This window comes from Gossypium arboreum, chromosome 8, assembly GCF_025698485.1.
Source record: "Gossypium arboreum isolate Shixiya-1 chromosome 8, ASM2569848v2, whole genome shotgun sequence".
Lineage (NCBI taxonomy): Eukaryota > Viridiplantae > Streptophyta > Magnoliopsida > Malvales > Malvaceae > Gossypium > Gossypium arboreum.
In genome coordinates, this window is record NC_069077.1 from 73,459,949 (window position 1) to 73,477,692 (window position 17,744).

General features: G+C 37.4%; 1 pseudogene; it reads right to left on the minus strand.

Annotated features, from left to right (window-relative positions):
- Window positions 1-1,329: 1,329 nt before the first annotated feature.
- The window catches only part of LOC128296618 (uncharacterized), a 39,917-nt pseudogene continuing 23,502 nt past the window's right edge, over window positions 1,330-17,744 (minus strand).

A 17,744-nucleotide genomic window follows, 5' to 3' on the forward strand; every position in this document is an offset into this window, starting at 1 on the left:
ACCACCAAGCACCCGAATCCATACAAGCTTCAGTGGCTTAACGATGGCGGGGAACTCAAAGTAAAGAAACAAGTCCTAGTGTCCTTTAGCATCGGGAAATATGCCGATGAAGTATTATGCGATGTAGTGCCGATGCACGCGGGTCACTTACTTCTAGGACGACCATGGCAGTTCGACTGACGAGTGATGCATGACGGATACACTAATAGATACTCCTTCAAACATCTTGGCAAGAACGTGACACTTGCACCCCTCACTCCGAAGCAAGTGTACGAGGATCAACAAAAACTTAAACTTTCAGCGGAAAATGCGAGAGAAAATGAAAAGAAACAAAAACAAGTAAAAAGTGGAGAGGAAAAAGAAAGTGGAAAAAATGAGTGTGTTTGCAAGGGTTAGTGATATCCGGTGAGCGATGTTTTTGAAACAGCCTATGTATGTATTTATGTACAAAGAGGCATTGTTGAATGCTAACGAATTACCTGAAAACTTGCCTACTTCTGTATTAACTTTGATTCAGGAATTTGAAGACATATTTCTGGACGAAATACCAAGTGGGCTGCCTCCTATCCGAGGCATCGAACATCAAATAGATTTAGTACCCGGAGCTGCATTACCCAACCGTCCTACTTACCGGAGTAATCCGGAAGAAACGAAGGAGTTGCAAAAGTAAATTACTGAACTCCTAGACAAAGGATACATTCGAGAGAGCCTAAGTCCCTGTGCGGTACCGGTGCTACTTGTACCCAAGAAAGATGGGTCGTGGCGGATGTGCATGGATTGTCGCGCCATCAACAAAATCACTATCAAGTATCGACACCCGATACCTCATCTTGACGACATGCTTGACGAATTAAGTGGTGCTCGGATTTTCACGAAAATCGATCTTAAAAGTGGCTATCATCAAATACGAATGCGAGAAGGCGATGAATGGAAAACGGCCTTCAAGACGAAATTGGGTTTGTACGAATAGTAGGTAATGCCATTCGGCCTTACAAATGCTCCCAGTACTTTTATGAGATTGATGAACCATGTATTATGTGCATTTATTGGTAAATTTTGTGTTGTATACTTTGACGATATCTTGGTCTACAGCAAAACTTTAGAGGAGCGCGTACCACATTTACATGCGGTGTTGGAAACTTTACGAAAAGAGGTATTGTATGCTAATCTCAGAAAGTGTTCATTTTGCACTGATAAAGTTGTGTTTTTAGGATATGTTATGAGTGCCAACGGTTTGGAGGTGGATCAAGAAAAAGTTCGAGCGATTCAGGAATAGCCGCGTCCGACGAGCATTAGCCAAGTTCGAAGCTTCCATGGATTTGCTAGCTTCTACCGTCGGTTTGTGCCCAACTTCAGTACCATTGCAGCACCCTTAACAAGCATAATTAAGAACTGCATTTCACTAGTCTGAAGATCAAGAACGTTCATTTAATTTGATTAAAGAATGTCTTGTGAAAGCTCCTTTATTGTCCCTTCCCGATTTTACTAAAACATTTGAAATTGAGTGTAACGCCTCAGGTGTAGGAATCGGAGCTGTGTTGACCCAAGATAAAAGATCAGTGGCATACTTCAGTGAGAAATTAAGTGGCGCTTCCCTCAATTATCCGGTATACGACAAAGAGATGTATGCCTTGATTCGATCACTTGAAACTTGGCAGCACTATCTAAGACCGAAGGAGTTCGTGATTCACTCCGATCATGAAGCACTTAAGTTTATTAAAGGTCAGCATAAACTCAACAAACGAAATACGAAATGGGTCGAGTATTTAGAATCATTTTCCTACATCATTAAATACAAGAACGGTAAAGAAAATGTAGTGGCTGATTGATACGAGCACGCCCCGTGAACTTTATCGAGCAAGTCTGTCAAGCTGAGCAATGACATGTTGGAAAGCTGATCCAAGTTCATTTCCAGCTCCACGAGCTCCGTCCAGCTCAAATCTAGCTTATTCGAGCTCAATCCATCTTGCCTGAGCTAAACCGAGCTCACTCCTAGCTCACTTTTGCTGCGATCCGGCTCGGGATGATGAGTCGAATTCATTTAGTTGCCCGATCGTCGTTCGAGAGAATCGCTCGTGCTTCGGGTTTTAGAACTAGAAGTAAATGAAAAGATACGGGTAAGCGGAAGGTTTCAAAGTAGGGTGAATTTAGTAATAGGTTCGGTTATGTGTAGCAAAGATGGGAGATGGATAAATGGGTCGGTTTGGTTACAAGAAAATAATTCGAAGGATGGGAATGGAAAACGAACTTAACATCAGGAATGATTCAACACTAAGAAGTGTCACCCCGGTTCCTATATTGTTAAGGTGAAAAGATGGATAGATGGATAGGTGAACACCACACCAAGATTGGTGATAAGTTCAAACAAGACTATTGACGCCACTAGCACAAGCCAGATAAGTCTTTCGAAACTTGTACGAGATATGAGAGGAAGCAACCTCACAAGAACAAATGTTCATTAACAATTTTGGCGAAAAGTCCTTTACAAATGAAAGAAAACAAATATTTATAGGCACATAGATGACCATTCAAATTCGGCATCTAGGTGTTCACACAATAATAAAAACGTTCACACTAATTTATTAAAATAGTTCATAAATTCGGCAGATTCATGCACTAGCTGAATGGACACTTTCTTCCCCCTTGGTTTGTGCTTGAATGCTTAGTCATAAAGAAAGGCTTCAAGTGACTTGTATGTGCACCAAAAGGTTGCATTCATCTCCTTGGGACGTTCATGCACTTGTATGGAACATGTATCTTCATAATTAAACACTTTAATGGCATGTAAGTTCATAAATGGCAGCATGAACCTAGTAAATTCGTTCTCCCTTTGTGCATGCACTTAATTCAATCAATGTGTTGAATTATTGAGTTAATTCCTTCCTTGGACGTTCTTGAACCCATCCATGCATGTGTAGTAGCCTATAGGTCAATTCAAAGTGTGAACATGTTCAAGGAGCTCTATGGTCAACATAGAATTAGTTAGCAGCTACTTCTTGGCCGAATAAGTGCCTTGGAAAGTTAAGAGACAGCCACCATACATGCACTTAAGCCATTCATGCATTCTATCATCCCATGCATTTGATCCATTCATGGACTAGCCTTTAATGTCCATACATGCATTCAACACATGCATGAATTTGTAGAAACATTGCATCTAGCCGTACATGCACCAACATTTAATACTTCTTCATTCATGAGTGTGGAATGCCCAAAAGAGATGTTTCTTCATCCATACATTGTACCGTCCAAAGGAGTGTACCTACATGAAATAAACAAGTCATTAAGACATCTCATGAACACTCATAAATTCGGCATGATGTGAACACATTAATGTCATGCATTAATTCGGCTATGTGAACATAATCAATTTATATAATGACAATGACATATTAATAACAAATATTAATATAAGATAAGTTTAATGCTTAAATGAATATGTGCAAATTTTTATTTAATGTATTAAAGACAAAACCGAGTTTAAACTAAAATGAGCTAAGCTTTAGCTCGTGAGCTAAAGTTGAGCTGAGGCTAAACTCCTAAGTTGAAGTTGAGCTAAGGTTTAGCTCGTGAGCTAAATATGAGCTAGGAGTGAGCTCGGTTTAGCTCAGGCAAGTTGGATCGAGCTTGAATAAGCTGGATTTGAGCTGGACGGAGCTCGTGGAGCTGGAAACGAGCTGGGATCAGCTTGCAAACATGTCAATGCTCGGCTTGAAAGACTTGTTCGATGAAATTCGCGGGGCGTGCTCGTATCATTCCCCCCCTCTTTTAGGCGACTTGTCCTCAAGTCGATCCATTTGTCCATGGGAGAACTTTGACTCATGCATGGTTTTCCTCGGTCAAATGGGAGGGAAGATGTCACACAAACCTGAAAAATTCTTACCACAGCAAATAAAAAGAAACTTAAAGGAGTCAGATTCAAATGTTTTCGAAGTTCATAAAAAATTCATTTAATCGAACATATGCCAAAAATCTCAATTGGACAAAGCAAGCATACGTAAATTTATCAAAGAGTTTCGTTAGACCATTGTTGCAAACATGAAGACTAAGTTGGATCAACGGATAATTGGTTGTAAACGATGGCAGGCACTTAAACACATTATTCCTCATCCAAAACATTTCAATATGTTTATTCAAAAATAACAATTCATGGGAATGTACACGCAAAGTGTACCATGGCCAATTGGAAACTAAATCACTCTTTCGCTTATAAACAACATGATTTGTGTAATCACTTTCCAACACTAACGGATCACTACTAGGCCAAAGACAACAATCAATCACAACAAGGTACAAACAATTTCCAAACATCAAACCATCAAAAAGATTTTCAACAACATTCGAATAGAGTAAATGTATTTGAAAATTTTCATAAACTTTACCTTGTCGATCTTGAAGAGAAGAAAATTTAGGATCGGTTTTACCTTTTTTAAACAAGATAAATCTTCTCTCTTCGGACAGATAATGTAAACAAACCTTTTACCTCGATCAACTTGGGTTGGTGACGAAGCACCATGACAGCTCGTGCTTTTTAAAGGGTTACATTCACAAAAATGTAAAAGGTTAGTTTCAATAGGAGGTATGGACTGAAAATAAAAAAATAAATCATCGTTGAAATTTGATTCAAGTCCCAAAGCATAAGTCGATCTTACCTTCTCAAAATGGAACGAAAATTTCAGATGTGGCCAAACAAGGTGATTAGTAAACGAATCAAAATTGAAACCCAAATCATTGAATTTCACCTTCTTATCAAAAGTTTGAACATCAAGCAAACATATTTTGATTGAAAATGATGCAAAGTGCTTAATGTTTCCATAAAATGAATTCATGTAGCAAATACCAGGCTTGAACACACGAACTTGTTTAGGAATTCCAACAAGCAACATATTAGAAAAAGATATAATCAACTCACCACACGAATTATATTTCACTAGTTTAAACACACATGTTGATTTGACAAAATCGAGCATACCAAAATGCAAAGGTTCATACTTCAAGAGTATTAATCGGGAATGCAAATCACTACATGGAAATTTCGCACAAAACTCAAAGATTGTTCATGAAGAACACAATTGCACATATCATGTGAAGATCTTTTAACATGGATGCCAAACAAAGAATTTTTAACGAACATGCAACTTTTCAAGCAGTGATTTATCACAAATCAATTGAGTAGGCATATTTAAACATAAAGATTTAACACATGAGTTCAAAAGTTTGCGTGGTCAAACACATCGAATTTTTACGTGATGACTTTGATCAAACATGTTCAAAATTAAGCAGAAAAAACTAATCCAATGTTGTCAACAAATTTGCCAATGTAGTAATCGTCATAAGAAAAGCAGATATGGCACCTTTTAAAACAAATTCGTTAACAACGATAAGTGAACAAAATTATCCAAATCAAGTGACTTTGATTCGATAAACAAAGAATCCTTACCTTCCTTACCTTCGATCGCAAGTGGGTGGTAGTCATTCGCGAACTTACCTTTTTCGAACAACCTAAAACACTTCTCGTTTGGAAGGTAATGTAGATGGAATTGGTCGCACAAACTTCTAGGAACCTGAAAAGTTAACTCACAAGAAGATCGAACAGTGGGTTAGTAGAAATAATCCTCACTTGCTCACTTGTTTTCTCACTCGATTCTTTTTCTTCTTAATCACTCGTTTCTTTTGTTTAAATTTCTTTTTCATCTTCTTTTTCACTCTCAAATTTCTTTTCGTTCTCTTTTTCAATCTCATTTTCATTTTCTTTTTGCTTTTCAAAGGCTTTTTCAAAGGCTTTTTCAAGTTCTCTCAAGATTCGCTCATTTTCTCTCTTACTTGCCTCTTGCCTCTCTTTTCTTTTTATTTCGTTTTCTTTTTCTTCTTTTGCTTTTTCTTTTCTTTTCTTTACTTTCTCTTTACAAGAATGTACAAAGGAACGATGAGAATACAAATCTTGTTCAAAAGATGAAGAACTATTTGCGTATGATTCACAATCAAAACTTCGTGAAGAATACTCCGAGTAAGTTTTCTTTGAAGATCTAGTAGGAGTATGTCTTTCTCTTCGAATGCCATCTTGGAACGAATCAAAATCGTAATCAACTTCTCGTCTTCTCAAATTTCTTGATGAAAAGGACTTTCGATCGAAGTCACTTCTCGAATTCGCTGATGAATATGAGTCATAGTATGAATCTCTTTGTCTCGACGTAGATGGCGAAAAGGAATCACGATTGGAACTTTTTTCAAGTAGTAGTCAGGGGTATATCTCCGTGGGGTTCTTGGTTCTGTTTTACGACTTGAAGAAACTCGATCACTTTGGTCTCATTTAGTCGCCATTCTTTGCATTTCTTGAACCAAGTATTGGTATTCCGATTTGGTGAACTCTTCGCGTGACATGATTTTTGTTGCTAAAAAGAAAATGTTAGATCACAAAACAAAATAAAAAAAATAAAAAAAATTAAGTACCTCACCACAAACCTCACAATTTCGCTCGGAAAGAAGAAGAAAAAAGGTGTCACTCCCGCTCGTGTTTACACTCGTTTGGCTTTTACCTCCACTCAAATGATCTCACTCTCTCTAGCCTTTTACCACTCAAGCTTAATCTCGTAAGCTCGTATTTTATTTCTTTCGACTTGTCTTGGTGCCTTGGGGTCAGTTTCAAGATGGTTACAAAGGTTAGAATGTCGCAGTGTACGGGTAGGCTAAAAGAAAAATAGTCTTTGGTGTAGTGTGACGTTTTGGGAATGGGGTGCAAAGTTGATGACAAGAACACTTTGTTGATCGGGTCAAAATATAAACAACAGAAGAACTTGATCACTTCACTTTTTTTTTTATAATTTTTGTTTTTTTTGTCTTTTTTTTAATACTTCACAATATCACTATTACAAGAGAGAGAACGAAAATTACAACTTGAATTTTTTTTTTACAACGAACCTAGTTCGATCTTGATAAAAAATGTCGGCGCCTCTCAATTTACAAGCTCTGATACCAAATGCTGTGATTCGACTCGGGATGATGAGTCGAATTCAATTAGTTGCCCAATCGTCATTTGAAAGAATCGTTCGTGCTTCGGGTTTTAGAACTAGAAGTAAATGAAAAGATACGGGTAAGCGGAAGGTTTCAAAGTAGGGTGAATTTAGTAATAGGTTTGGTTATGTGTAGCAAAGATGGGAGATGGATAAATGGGTCGGTTTGGTTACAAGAAAATAATTTGAAGGATGGGAATGGAAAACGAACTTAACGTCAGGAATGATTCAACACTAAGAAGTGTCACCCCGGTTCCTATATTGTTAAGGTGAAAAGATGGATAGATGGATAGGTGAACACCACACCAAGATTGGTGATAAGTTCAAACAAGACGATTGACGCCACTAACACAAGCCAGATAAGTCTTTCGAAACTTGTACGAGATATGAGAGGAAGCAACCTCACAAGAATAAATGTTCATTAACAATTTTGGCGAAAAGTCCTTTACAAATGAAAGAAAACAAATATTTATAGGCACATAGATGACCATTCAAATTCGGCATCTAGGTGTTCACACAATAATAAAACGTTCACACTAATGTATTAAAATAGTTCATAAATTCGTGATTCATGCACTAGTGAATCGACACTTTCTTCCCCTTGGTTTGTGCATGAATGCTTAGTCATAAAGAAAGGCTTCAAGTGACTTGTATGTGCACCAAAGGTTGCATTCATCTCCTTGGGACGTTCATGCACTTGTATGGAACATGTATCTTCATAATTAAACACTTTAATGGCATGTAAGTTCATAAATGGCAGCATGAACCTAGTAAATTCGTTCTCCCTTTGTGCATGCACTTAATTCAATCAATGTGTTGAATTATTGAGTTAATTCCTTCCCTGGACGTTCTTGAACCCATCCATGCATGTGTAGTAGCCTATAGGTCAATTCAAAGTGTGAACATGTTCAAGGAGCTCTATGGTCAACATAGAATTAGTTAGCAGCTACTTCTTGGCGAATAAGTGCCTTGGAAAGTTAAGAGACAGCCACCATACATGCACTTAAGCCATTCATTCATTCTATCATCCCATGCATTTGATCCATTCATGGACTAGCCTTTAATGTCCATACATGCATTCGACACATGCATGAATTTGTAGAAACATTGCATCTAGCCGTACATGCACCAGCATTTAATACTTCTTCATTCATGAGTGTGGAATGCCCAAAGAGATGTTTCTTCATCCATACATTGTACCGTCAAAGGAATGTACCTACATGAAATAAACAAGTCATTAAGACATCTCATGAACACTCATAAATTCGGCATGATGTGAACACATTAATGTCATGCATTAATTCGGCTATGTGAACATAATCAATTTATATAATGACAATGACATATTAATAACAAATATTAATATAAGACAAGTTTAATGCTTAAATGAATATGTGCAAATTTTTATTTAATTTATTAAAGACAAAACCGAGTTTAAACTAAAATGAGCTAAAGTTGAGCTAAGGTTTAGCTCGTGAGCTGAATATGAGCTAGGAGTTAGCTCGGTTTAGCTCAGGCAAGTTGGATCGAGCTTGAATAAGCTAGATTTGAGCTGGACGGAGCTCGTGGAGCTGGAAACGAGCTGGGATTAGCTTGCCAACATGTCAATTCTTGGCTTGACAGACTTGTTCGATGAAGTTCTCGGGGCGTGCTCGTATCAACTTTCAACTCACGAGCTAAACCTTAGCTCAACTTCAGCTTAGGAGTTTAGCCTCATCTCAACTTTAGCTCACGAGCTAAAGCTTAGCTCATTTTAGTTTAAACTCGGTTTTGTCTATAATGCATTATATAAAAATTTGCACATATTTATTTAAGCATTAAACTTGTCTTATATTAATATTTGTTATTAATATGCCATAGTCATTACATAAATTGATTATGTTCACATAGCTGAATTAATGCATGACATTAATGTGTTCACATCATGCCAATTTATGAGTGTCCATGAGATATCTTAATGACTTGTTTATCTCATGTAGGTACATCCTTTGGACTTTACACAATGTATGGATGAAGAAACATCTCTTTGGGCATTCCACACTCATGAATGAAGAAGTATTAAATGCTGGTGCATGTACGATAGATGCAAGGTTTCTACAAATTCATGCATGTGTCGAATGCATGTATGGACATTAAAGGCTGGTCCATGAATGGATCAAATGCATGGGATGATAGAATGCATGAATGGCTTAAGTGCATGTATGGTGGCTGTTCCCTAACTTTCCAAGGCACTTATTCGCTAAGAAGTAGTTGTTCACACTTTGAATTGACCTATAAGCTACTACACATGCATGGATGGGTTCAAGAACGTCCAAAGGAAGGAACTAACTCAATAATTCAACACATTGATTGAATTAAGTGTATGCACAAAGGGGAGAACGAATTTACTAGGTTCATGCTGCCATTTATGAACCTACATGCTATTAAAGAGTTTAATTATGAGGATACATATTCCATACAAGTGCATGAACGTCCCAAGGAGATGAATGCAACCTTTGGTGCACATACAAGTCACTTGAAGCCTTTCTTTATGATTAAGCATTCATGCACACACTTAGGGGAAGAAAGTGTCCATTCAACTAGTTCATGAATCGCCAAATTTATGAACTATTTTAATACATTAGTGTGAACGTTTTTATTATTGTGTGAACACCTAGATGCCGAATTTGAATGGTCATCTATGTGCCTATAAGTATTTGTTTTCTTTCAATTGTAAGGACTTTTGCCAAATTTTTATTGAATTTAATCTCGTGAGAATTTTCTTCTCTAAACTTTGTTTGAGACTTTGTTGACTTATCTACCTAGTAGTGGCGTCAACCTATTTCTTTCACCCTTATCTTGAGGTTCCTACTTTGCTAAGTAGCGGTCGAGGTTCTATTATTTTCATTTTAGCCTTGAAAGCCTATAAGCATTTGGGTCGATATTTTCTAATATTGGTTCGTGCTTGCTTTTGAGTTCCTTCTTTCATTCTTTCATTTACTTTAAACCGAACCTTAATATTCATATTTTTAAACCCTTCATTTGAACCCCTTGAATAGCTTCCGCATAATTTATTTAGAAACATCCTTTTGAACAAACCGAACGATACTTTCTCGTGAGCGATCGGGCAAACTCAAGATCTGACTCGACTCTCCCGAGGCGATTCGTATCATTTGGTATCAGAGCTACTAAAACGAAAAGATCGTTCGACGAAATTAATCCCAAGCTAGTCCAAGTGAACGCAAGTAAGTAGGATCCGGAAAAAAAAAAGAGTATAGAAAAAAAATTTCGTATACTGAAGTTTTCTTATTTTGATTAGTTAGGCTGCTTTGCTATAAAAACAAAATCTACATAATAAGAAGAAAAAATCGTGTACAAAAAGTGTTTTATTGTATTTAGTTTGTCAATATAGTACAAAAAAAAGTTATACAAGTAAAAAAAATTTGAAAAAAAATTCAAAAAAAAATTTCGAAAAGAAAAAAAAATCTGAAAAAAAAAGTGTTTAATGCAATTCGATTGTTGTTCGAAAGTCAAAGCCCTTGGTTTGATATCGTTCCTGATTCATCTTCTATTCTAATCTCATCCACGCCACACTTTTTTTTTTTTACCCAATTTCCTTTTCTTTTAGCCAACCCGTAACCCCTCATATGTTATCCTTTGTAAAACCATTTGAAACCGACCCACAATACTAGAGATCAAGTTATACTAAGTCTATTACAAGGTTATAAGAGGAGAAAGGAGCGGAAAAAGGCATGAGCGAGTGAGATCATTCGAGTGGAGGTAAAAGCCAAACGAGTGTAAACACGAGCGGGAGTGACACCTTTGTTTTTCTTCTTCTTTCCGAGCAAAATTGTGAGGTTTGTGGTGAGGTACTTAATTTTTTTTTATTTTGTTTTGTGATCTAACATTTTCTTTTTAGCAACAAAAATAATGTCACGCGAAGAGTTCACCGAATCGGAATACCAATACTTGGTGCAAGAAATGCGAAGAATGGCGACTAAACAAGACCAAAGTGATCGAGTTTCTTCAAGTCGTAAAATGGAACCAAGAACCCCACGGAGATATACCCCCGACTACTACCTGAAAAAAAGTTCCAATCGTGACTCCTTTTTGCCATCTATGTTGAGACAAAGAGATTCATACTATGACTCATTGATACGAGCACGCCCCGCGAACTTTATCGAGCAAGTCTGTCAAGCCGAGCAATGACATGTTGGTAAGCTGATCCAAGCTCGTTTCCAGCTACACAAGCTCCGTCCAGCTCAAATCTAGCTTATTCGAGCTCAATCCATCTTGCCTGAGCTAAACCGAGCTCACTTCTAGCTCAATTTCAACTCACGAGCTAAACCTTAGCTCAACTTCAGCTTAGGAGTTTAGCCTCATCTCAACTTTAGCTCACGAGCTAAAGCTTAGCTCATTTTAGTTTAAACTCGGTTTTGTCTTTAATGCATTATATAAAAATTTGCACATATTTATTTAAGCATTAAACTTGTCTTATATTAATATTTGTTATTAATATGCCATAGTCATTACATAAATTGATTATGTTCACATAGCTGAATTAATGCATGACATTAATGTGTTCACATAGCTGGAATTTGCTACATGAATTCATTTTATGGAAACATTAAGCGCTTTGCATCATTTACATTCAAATTATGTTTGCTTGAAGTTTGAACTTTTGATAAGAAGGTGAAATTCAATGATTTGGGTTTCAATTTTGATTCATTTATTAATCACCTTGTTTGGCCACATCTGAAATTTTCGTTTCATTTCGAGAAGGTAAGGCCAACCTATGTTTTTGGAATTGAATCAAATTTCCATGGTAACTTTCCTGTTCCATTTAAGTCCATAGTTTTTGATAATACTAACCAGTCTTATTTTTGTGAATTCCACCCTCGAGGAGCAAGACATGTCATGGTGCGTCACCACCTATTCAAATTTATCGGAGTAATAGGTTTGTCTTCGTTATCTATCCAAAGAGAAGATTCATTTTGACCGAGAAAGGTAAATCCAATCCTCAATTGTCTTCTCTTCATATTCGTCAAGGTAAGTCATCTGAAAATTTTCAAATATCTTTGCTCAATTCGATTGAAGTTGAAAATTCCATTGATTGGTTGTTTGGAAATTATTTATACTTTGATGTGATGGATTTTTCCTTTTGGCATTGTGATGATGTGATTATTACGTTGGAATTTGGAGACTCCCCTCATGTTGTTCAAAAACGAAAGGAAGAGTTAGCATACCTTTGGCCATGGCATACCTTGCATGAGCAAGACAACGGACCAAATGAGTTACTATATTCGATTAAAGAAATTAAAATGTTTTGGATGAGGAATAATGTGTTTAAGTGCCTACCATCATTTTCAACCAATTATCCCTTGATCCAACTTAGTTTTCATGTTTGTAACGATGGTCTAACGAAACTCTTTGATAAATTTATGTATGCTTGCTTTGTCCAATTGAGATTTTTGGCATATGTTCGATTGAATGAATATTTTATGAACTATCGAACACATTTGAATTTGACTCCTTTGAGTTTCTTTTTACCGGCTGCGGTAAGAATTTTTCAGGTTTGTGTGACATCTTCCATCCCATTTGATCGAGGAAAACCATGCACGAGTCAAAGTTCTCCCATGGATAAACAGCTCGACTTGAGGACAAGTAGCCTAAAAGAGGGGGGAATGATACGAGCACACCCCGCGAACTTTATCGAGCAAGTCTGTCAAGCCGAGCAATGACATGTTGGCAAGCTGATCCAAGCTTGTTTCCAGCTCCACGAGCTTCGTCCAGCTCAAATCCAGCTTATTCGAGCTCAATCCATCTTGCCTGAGCTAAACCGAGCTCACTCCTAGCTCACTCCTAGCTCACTTTCAACTCACGAGCTAAACCTTAGCTCAACTTTAGCTCACGAGCTAAAGCTTAGCTCATTTTAGTTTAAACTCGGTTTTGTCTTTAATGAATTAAATAAAAATTTGCACATATTTATTTAAGCATTAAACTTGTCTTATATTAATATTTGTTATTAATATGCCATAGTCATTACATAAATTGATTATGTTCACATAGCTGAATTAATGCATGACATTAATGTGTTCACATCATGCCGAATTTATGAGTGTCCATGAGATATCTTAATGACTTGTTTATCTCATGTAGGTACATCCCTTTGGACTGCACAATGTATGGATGAAGAAACATCTCTTTTGGACATTCCACACTCATGAATGAAGAAGTATTAAATGCTGGTGCATGTACGGCTAGATGCAAGGTTTCTACAAATTCATGCATGTGTCGAATGCATGTATGGACATTAAAGGCTGTCCATGAATGGATCAAATGCATGGGATGATAGAATGCATGAATGGCTTAAGTGCATGTATGGTGGCTGTCTCCTTACTTTCCAAAGCACTTATTCGGCCAAGAAGTAGCTGTTCACACTTTGAATTGACCTATAAGCTACTACACATGCATGGATGGGTTCAAGAACGTCCAAAGGAAGGAACTAACTCAATAATTCAACACATTGATTGAATTAAGTGTATGCACAAAGGGGAGAACGAATTTACTAGGTTCATGCTGCCATTTATGAACCTACATGCTATTAAAGAGTTTAATTATGAGGATACATGTTCCATACAAGTGCATGAACGTCCCAAGGAGATGAATGCAACCTTTGGTGCACATACAAGTCACTTGAAGCCTTTCTTTATGATTAAGCATTCATGCACACACTTAGGGGGAAGAAAGTGTCCATTCAACTAGTTCATGAATCTGCCGAATTTATGAACTATTTTAATACATAGTGTGAACGTTTTTATTATTGTGTGAACACCTAGATGCCGAATTTGAATGGTCATCTATGTGCCTATAAGTATTTGTTTTCTTTCAATTGTAAGGGACTTTTTGCCAAATTTTTTTTTTTGAATTTAATCTTGTGAGAATTTTCTTCTCTAAACTTTGTTTGAGACTTTGTTGACTTATCTACCTAGTAGTGGCGTCAACCCTGTTTCTTTCACCCTTATCTTGAGGTTCCTACTTTGCTAAGTAGCGAATTGAGGTTCTATTATTTTCATTTTGCCTTGAAAGCCTATAAGCATTTGGGTCGATATTTTCTAATATTGGTTCATGCTTGCTTTTGAGTTCCTTCTTTCCATTCTTTCATTTACTTTAAACCGAACCTTAATATTCATATTTTTTAAACCCTTCATTTGAACCCCTTGAATAGCTTCCGCGTAATTTATTTAGAAACATCCTTTTTGAACAAACCGAACGATACTTTCTCGTAGACGATCGGGAAAACTCGCATACGACTCGACTCTCCCCGAGGCGGTTCGTATCACTGATGCCTTGTCACAGAGGTATACCTTATTGACTACTCTTGATTCTAAGTTACTTGGTTTTTATCATATGAAAGAGTTGTATGTTAATGATGAAGATTTTGGAACTATATATGCTGCTTGTGAAAATGGTTCTTTTGAGAAATTTGTCAGGCACGAAGGGTTTCTTTTTAAAGAAAATAGGTTGTGTCTACCACAAGGCTCCATTTGAGAGTTACTTGTGTTGGAGGCGCATACTGGTGGCCTGATGGGACACTTTGGAATAAGCAAGACATTGTCGACCCTCCTGATGTGATCGCGCCCCATGGTTCAGCTAGTTCGAGCGAGGATTCTATGGTGCTACCACAAGGTCCTGTTACTCAAGCTCGAGCCAAGAAGTTTAAGGAGTCCATCAGAGCTTTTATAGCTCAACTTTGGATTGAAAGCCATTAGGGCGCTTGAGAAAGCTGATTCAGTTCCTTGAACTCACCATGCAACTACACGCAAGTCGGCTCAACTCATCGAGCTCGCCACCAGCTCACTTCAGGTTCCCGGCTCGGGTCCACTCACTACCAACTCATGGGTCCAAGTCCAGCTCGGTTTTAGCTCATGAGTTGAATTCTAGCTCATGAAAACTACTTTGACTTCATTTGACTGCTATTAAATTTTTATTTAATAAGTTCATTAATTAGTTAATTAATAAACCACATATTAAATTTAGTTCACATTAGTTTTATTAAATATGTCTTAAAAGTGTTTATTGATATTAATTAAATTGTCATAACCGAATTTAATGTTTACATTTGTGTTCACATTAGCTTGAATTAATTCTGTTCACATTTTCTTGTAGAAACTCAATGGATGTATGGAGCTTGAAGCAACATGTCTTTTGGAGGGTGCATGAACGGCTAAGGTGCATGGCCACTCAAGATGCATGAATTGGTGAAATGCATGAATGGCAAGGTACATTAATTCCAAAGGTTCATGAATGACCAAGAGCCATGAATGTTGTGCTACCTCTTCATCTACACAAGTGACTATTCGGTCAAAGGGACATAATACATGCATGAGATGGTTGGCCGAATGACTTCCTCCATGAACCTCTACATTCTGTTCACATTGTGTTCACACAACAAGTCCTTTTGGTTCACCATGTTCACACTTATGGACTCTTCAGGTTACGGCATTCACACCTATTTTGGCCCTTGGAGTTACACCATTTAATTCATGATTTTTGGCTAAAGGTTGCCACTTAATTGCTTCATTAAACAAGGGAGGCCGAACCCAGCAAGTGTCCCTTGGAGCTTCATTCATTCACTTGTCATTTCTTAAACATGAAGCATTCACAATTCATGTTCCATAGCAGAATCTAGTCATGCACATTAAGGATTAATTTTCTAGAATTTTCTTTTACTTAATTTGTAAGCATGAAAGCCATTCGGCAACCTAGACTTTAGGCCTATAAATACTTGTTATTTTTTTCATGTAAAGAACTTTGGAGACTTTTGTTAATGTTATGCTGCCAAATTTGTTAGGCAAAACTTTTTCTCAAATTTCGTTCAAAGATTCGATTGGCTTCCTAATGTCTAGTTTGTCAACCGTTGTTCTTTATCGAAACCGAACTTATCACTACTCGTAGTGTGGCATTCAAACATACCGAGGTTCCTATCTTGTTAGATAGTAGGTCGAGGTTTTCATTTACCAATTCCAAACCGAACTAAAAGAGCTTATAAACAACGGGTCGATACCAAATCGGTATTGGTTCTTATTTGCACTTTTTGTTCAACCCCATTTCTCCATTTACCAATTGTACCCAAACCGACTATTCCATTCGAACCATTTCATAATACCATTTCGTTCTTACCCTTCATACCATTACGTCCATTTCTTCAATTCCCCCTTACCTAATTGAACCAATTCCTTCATCCATACCTATTCGGACTCCAAACCCGAACTTTCAAATTCTTCTTACCTATTCCAATCCGAACCCAAAACCAATACCCTTCTTTCCTTCATCCGACCTTTTCAATTAAACCTAACGTAACTTCTTGTTGACGATCGAGCACACTAATATGACTCGACTCTTCCGAGGCGGATCGTATCACCTCCATGAACATTTTTACTGGCCGCGAATGTGGAGAGACGTGGAGCGGGTCTGTGAACGCTGCCTAATTTGTTAACGGGCTAAGTCGAAGGTCCAACCTCATGGACTTTACACACCACTTCCCATTCCCGACACTCCGTGGACCGATGTTTCTATGGATTTTATTCTTGGATTGCCGAAAACTAAGACAGGAAAGGACTCAATCTTTGTTGTAGTCGATAGATTCTCTAAAATGTCACATTTTATTTCTTGTGCCAAAACTGATGACGCTGTACATATTGCTAATTTGTTTTTTAGGGAAATTGTACGACTGCATGGATTACCAAGAACGATCGTTGATACAAAGTTCTTGAGTCATTTTTGGCAGACATTATGGGGAAAACTTGGGACGAAAATTATTGTTTTCAACCACTTGTCATCCCCAAACGGATGGCCAAATCAAGGTGGTAAACCGAGTTTTGTCAACTTTGTTGTGAACGTTGGTATGAAAGAACTTCAAGACATGGGAAGAATGCTTACCCCACATCGAGTTCGCTTATAGTCGCTCTATTCACTCGGCAACCAAATTTTCTCCTTTTGAGACTGTCTATGGATTTAATCCTCTTACTCCTCTTGATTTATTACCTTTTCCTATTGATCAATTTGTCCATACTGATACAACCACCCCTCCTGAGTTGTCGGCTGCCAATGAAGATCCTCTCGAATTGCCCGTAGGACCGATCACTCGAGCTCGAGCAAAGAGATTCAAAGACACAACAACAGCTTTAGTTGATAGAGTTTGGGGTGAAACCGTTGCTGGACTTCTTGAAAGCTCTTGGACCAGCAAGCCAAGCAAACCATGCATACTCCTTCAAGCTCAAATCAGCTCAAATCAGCTCAACTTCAACTCAACTTAGCTCAACGAGCTCGTTTCAGCTCATTTCATTATTGCATTTATTATGCTGGAATAAATCATTTAAGTTGCTGTTAGTTTTATTAGTTATTTGTTTTAATAATTAATTTGTCATAATCTGGACATGTTTTAATTATGTTCTAAATTAAGTACTTAATTAATTAGGACCAATTAAATATGTCTTAACTATTACAAAGATTAATTATGTCCAGCCTAATTTATGGTGCAAGATTTATTTGTCTATGTTGCCGAATTTAATGTGTCTAAAAGGGATTTAATTTGCTGAATTAAATGTTGTAGGTACATTACCCCTTGGACGGCATAGGTGCATGGATGACTTAAAATTGGTGTGCTGCTCTTTGGTGTTCCCTAAGTGACCATTCAGCCAAACCTTACAACTCTTCAAGAAGACCGATTGGCTGCCCAAGACAAATTAAGGC